A 6,468-nucleotide genomic window follows, 5' to 3' on the forward strand; every position below is an offset into this window, starting at 1 on the left:
TCTACGATCAGCAGGTACAAATCTATAAAGTAAAATAAACAAATAAAAACCCAAAATTTAAAACCAAATTCCTAGAGAGCCCTTAAATTACAACCCAAATAATCAATAATAATTAAATCATAAAACGTAAATTGAAAACCATGAAGTCTAAAAATTTCTGCAGTCACCGCTGAGCCCTCTATCGCACCAATCCGTCTAAGTCTGGGGATTACCTGTGCACATTAAACAAAAAGGGTGAGTTTACGTAAACTCGGTGTGTAATCCCGCAGAAACAAACAAACAATCAGTATTCACAGTGCATAGTTGAACAGTCTTGGGCATAAGCCCTTCTCAGTATCAGTGACAGTTTGGGCTTTAGCCCATCTAAATAAAGTGTCAAAAATGCAATAGGGCCTTAGCCCGTCACAGTACCAGTAGTAGTAACAGTTATGCAATAGCAAAATCCTACCCATCTAGCCTCTACACACCATCTCCGTCCAACCCTACACTCTACATGGGGATATAATCAACACACCCATCCCTACACTCCAAGTAGTACCGAATGCGGTACAAAATAGTAGTTTGTCGCTGAGCTGCCAGTAAATTAGGCTTAAAGCCTTTCAGTACACTTCCTCCGAATAACAAACCCCAACCCAATGCAATGCAACATACAATGGATGATATGCTATTATGCAATTCCAGTACATATATTCGGTTCAGATATTAACATGCTTAGTACAGATATCTTTCAGCCAATTTCATACATTTAGGGGTATAAGTAGTGCTTACCGACCTTATAGTAGGTTCACGGTCGACTTGGGCGACCCGTGCAACCTTAGAAACATTTTGGTAAATATGGGCCCACACGCCCATGTGGCCAACTCCGCCCAAATTGGCCTTGGCCATGTGATCAATTTTTAATGTAACCCATGTTAGCTTAATATTCATATATGTTTTCACTATTTACTTATATGTTCATTCAAAGCTATCTACTTGAGTCATTGTCCCTAAATTATTTATATCTTGAGCTACAGAATTCAAAATTAAGATCCGCTTGATGTTTTTGAAACTAGACTTAAATACCTTTCTACCATAATTTTTTTTGATTTTATATTTTATCAAATAAGTACAGTAAAATCTTCAAATCTATCCCGATTCTGCTATTTAAAAGCTTCGACCTTTCCTTACTAAAAATTATTTATCTTTTAGTACGAAGTTCGGATGATGTTTCCATTCATTTCTCTTGAAAATAGACTCATTAAGGATTTAAACATATAAATTTAAGCACCTAATTATTTTTTTTAAAATTTTTGATGATTTTTCCAAAGTCAGAACAGGGGAACCCGAACCCATTCTGACCTTGTCTCACAAAATTCCTTATATCTAATAACTTACTATTTCATTTCTTACACTGTTTCTTCCATGAAAAATTAGACTCAATAAACTTTAATTTAGTATTTTATTTAACCTCTAACTCAATTTCCACTACTTTTTATGATTTTTCAAATTTAGACTACTGCTACTATCCAAAACTATTTTAGTGCAAAATGTTGATTTCCAAGTTTATAACACCCTTATTTTCTTTCTCTACAATTTTTCGCATAATTTCTTCGTATTTCTCTTATTTCTCAATAGCAAGCAATTTCAAATTTTTGCCGAATCTCATTTTTTGCATTTCGAGTACACACATGGTATCGTTTCTGAAGCGTAAGCACTCCTAAGCCTCCAGAACCTTGCTTGAGTAACCACGACTTTGCATAATCACAGCGTCGATTCAAAACCACCAGCCCTTTGATTAACTCCTAAACACCAACAAGGATTCCCCATTTCAGAGATTAACCAAGAATGATTAACAGTAGACAAAACTGTTACTTACCGAACACACGCAACCAACGATGAACAACCAAATCAAGTTGAAAATAAAGAAAGAAACCGAAGGGGAAAAAATAATGGAAATTTTGGCAGCTACTAGGGGAAAGAATCTGCAGAGGAGGGAAAAAAGGAAGAAGAAAACATCAGAAAAAGTTTGGGTAATTGGAGAGAAAACTGAAACTCTACTTTTTTTTCTGCAACAAAAAGATAATCAGATTATTTTCTGATAACCTCTCGCCCATTATCTCTTAAACTCATTCCCTATTAACCCACTAAAACACACCTACTCAGAATTTTGCCCCAACACAACTCTTAGCTGAAATTGGAGCAAAAATACTATCTCCACGCCATCACAGAAAATTGAACACAGGACCTCCTTCACACCAACACTCCACTTATCCACCAGACCAGCAGACCTATTCTGTTAATTATTTGCCAACTTTTACTTAAAATCCTACTGACCAAATATTGGGCTTATTCTTAAAAATACCAAAATTTTCCCAAGTTCTGGCTTGAACTTAGGACCTCTCACACACCCAGAACACTTAATCACTGAAGCAGATACACAGTTGTGTCACAACTTCGCAAGAACAAAAATAAAAATTCTGGGGCGTTACACAGATGTACTAGCAATCTTAATCTAACAAAACCACAAAACCAGGGAGTCATCCCCTAACTGCTTTTCTCGAATCTACCCAATCCAAGTTGGCTTAACTTACAACTCGGCTAACAGACCCCAATCATCGAACAGACTAAGACGAGTGAACATTGCTATCAAATTAGTCATCACTCTATGACTGAGAGCATCAACCACCATATTGGCCTTACTAGGATGATATTCTATTGTGCAGTCATAATCCTTGAGCAGCTCAACCCATCGACGCTGTCTAAGATTAAACTCCTTTTGAGTAAGGAGATACTTGAGGCTTTTGTGATTGGTGTAGATGATACACCTCTCACCATATAGATAGTGCCTCTAGATTTCAAAGCAAGCACCACAACAACTAACTTGAGATCGTGTGTCAAATAATTCCTCTCGTGTGACTTAAGATGATGGGACGTATAAGCCACAACCTTACCATCTTGCATTAGTGTACATCCCAAACTGACGTGCGATGCATCACTATACACTACAAACTCTCTACCAGATTCAGGCTGTATCAAAATAGGAGCCTGAGTTAGAACAGACTTGAGCTTCTCAAAGCTCGATTATTGTGCATCAGACTAGACGAATGGAACATTCTTGGGTAGAAGCTTAGTCAAAGGAGCTACAATCAGTGAGATCCCCTTCACAAACCTCTGGTAATATCTTGCTAAACCCAGAAAACTACGGATCTTAGAAACATTCTTAGGCTATTTCTAGTCAACCACAGCCTCAATCTTTTTAGGATCAACTTGGATCCCCTCAACAGAAACCACGTGCCGTAGGAAAGTTACCTATCGCAACTTGAACTCACACTTGCTTAACTTAACGTAGAGCTATTTCTCTTGGAGTATCTGAAGCACTACCCTAAGATGCTCATCATGCTCATCCTTAGTCTTAGAGAACACCAAAATATCGTCAATTAAGACTACGAAAAACTAATCTAGATATGGTTGAAAAACCTGATTCATCAGATCCATGAATGTAGCTGGAGCATTCGTCAAACCAAAGGGCATAACTAGGAACTCAAAGTGCTCGCAACTAGTCCTAAATGTCGTGTTATGAATATCAACTTCCTCAACCCTAAGCTGATGATACCCAGAATGGAGATCTATTTTTGAGAATATTGCAGCCCCATGAAATTGATCAAATAGATCGTCGATCCTCAGAAGTGTGTACTTATCCTTCACAGTTTGTTTGTTCAAATGCCAGTAGTCAATACACATCTTCATGATACCACCATTTTTCTTCACAAACAGAATTGATGCCATCTACGGAGACACACTAACACGGATGAAACCATGATCCAAAAGCTCTTGAAGTTGAGCCTTAAGCTCTGTAAGCTCTTTTGGTGTTATACGGTATGGAGTGATGGACATCAGAGCTGTACTCGGTAGAAGTTCTATGCCAAACTCAATTTCTCGATTCGGAGGTAAACTTGGTAACTCCTCAAGAAAAACATCTAGAACTTCCCTCACTGTTTTGATATCCCCGACAGAGAAAGTCCCCCGAAGCCAAAACACTGACATAAGCTAAATACGTCTCACACCCTTTTAGAACCAATTTCTTAGCCACTAGAGTGGAAATTATTAAAGTATTCCCAAAGATCAATCATGAGATGGTTGTAATAACATACTTGATTTATCATGTTTATTAATATAAGGCGTTACCATTATTATTTTAGTTTCTTTTCTGTGTGTATAAATAAACTGTTTTATAATAATGTCCTGAGAGTAATATGATTATTCTTAAAAGGTCCTTAGTAAGGTATTATTGTTGGATAGGACAACAATAATGCATTAAGACTAACATGTAGTTGATTGATGATAAAAAATTGTCATTGATATGGAATGTCAAAATTGATGCATGAATATGTGTGTTAGAGAACAACATATTGGACTGACCCGTTATGAGTATGTTTCTTGGATTATTATGTAATTGTCACAACATTACTCATAGTGATTAATATGTATATGATCCTCAGACTTGAGATCATCATAATCCTAACATCGTGAGTTGTATATTTTGATACAGTCAAATGTACACCGTAACTGGTTGTTCTATAAAGGCTGATGTTGGATATACCACAATCTATGTAGAGGGATATGGTTGATCGATATAGGATAAGTCCCTACTGCATAACGGGAGTAATATCTTAGGCCACTTGATTGAGTGAGACTAGAAATGCATGACCATGCTCAAATAAGCTGGTATGAGATGTCATACTTATTTGTATATCATAGTCTACTTAAGATATCAAGGAACATGGAATGGACTATGCAAGTGTTACTATTCCATGACTTGTGTCCAATCTAGAGATAAAGGACTTAAGGATTATTGCATGAAAGGTTATGTCGAATCATGATTTCTTGTGACTTAGGTAGCAATGATGCATTGCTAGGCGCCACTCATTATTTGTAACATTGGAATCATTCTAGTATTACTGCTCACGTTACAAGAACCTACAGGATCACACCCTATAGTTGAAATGAACGGAACAAAACATAGTTGGTATTGTGTTTGGTTGTCGCTTGAATTAAATTAATTATAGAATTAATTTAATTGGATAATCAAATATCGAACACATTATGTACAAGGTTATTGTACGCATAATGAGAACATGATTTTGGTTAGTATATAAATTCAAATAGATATATAGTTTACTGAAATCATTATTATAATTAATGTAATTATAATTTTCGATTTAAAATATAGTTTTATTTATTTAATTTCTAGAAACCCTAAAAATAGATATAAGAATCCCGTTTTTTCTCTGCTTGGTGTCTAGCATCTTTCAAAGCAAAGTTTTTTTTCCAAAACAGTTTTAGGGATTCCTTCCGTTCATTGTCAACTAGGGGGATTACGTAGAGGCCGGAGTCACAATAGATTGCGGCTTGGTTCGATAGTAGATCAGATTACACATTGCTGAGGCGTTGCTGTCTACTCAGAATAAAGATTCGGTAATTTCAAAACCTTTATTTCACCCCGATTTGTTCGTCACACATGGATCCATGGTTAGGATCGCCGAATGTTTTAATTTTCTACTGCGCCGTAGGGGTGCCGACATTCCAACAGAAATTACATTAGACAGGTAATCTCGACGCTCACCAATCATAACTACCTCCTTATCATCTTCGGTCCTTAGAACGACCCTCTTAGTCGCGCAGTCCAAACTAACTCAGTGCTCAACTAATCAGTCCATACTCAAAATTAAGTCGAACTCCCTAAACGGCAGCCCCATCAGATTTACCAGAAACACAGCCCCTTGTACTTCCAATAGAACATTACTATATACTCTACTAACCTGAACAGATTCCCTAACGGACCTAGTACAATAATCTCACTAGAAGTACACTCAACAGAAATCCTCAAGTTCTCAAAAATAGTACTAGCTACATAGGAGTGTGTAGAACCTATGTCTATCAAAGCAGTATATGGAGCATAAAAATTTAAAAATGTACTCGTGATCACATCCGGGGTGTTTCTGTCCTCTCGGCATCGAGCAGCAGAAACCAATGTAGGCTACCTTGCCTTAGTCTGACTAGCACATCTTCCTGGTGCTCTCTACCCTCGACCTATACCATTACCACCCCTAGCTGGTCCACGGCCCCTAGGTGGCTACTGTAATGCTCTCTGAGGCTGAGCAGAACCTAGTCCCAAAGCTTACATCTAATCAGCACGATGTGGACACTCCCTAATTCGGTGCTCTAATGACCCACACCGCAGACAAGCTCCTAATCTCCTCCAACACTCGCTCGGATAGTGCCTACCACAATCACCACAAGGCTGAATCCCAGTAGGAGAAATAGGAACTCCCACTCTAACAGGCCCATCAGGTCTAGCCCGTTTCTTAGGCCTTTGAATAGAACTAGAGGACGCTAAATCCCTTTTATAATTGCCTCTCTAATGGTCTCTATTCTGGTGCTCCACGCGCCTAACCTCCTCGGCGATCTTCGCTTTATCTACAAGAACCC

This window comes from Gossypium raimondii, chromosome 12, assembly GCF_025698545.1.
Source record: "Gossypium raimondii isolate GPD5lz chromosome 12, ASM2569854v1, whole genome shotgun sequence".
Classification (NCBI taxonomy): Eukaryota; Viridiplantae; Streptophyta; class Magnoliopsida; order Malvales; family Malvaceae; genus Gossypium; species Gossypium raimondii.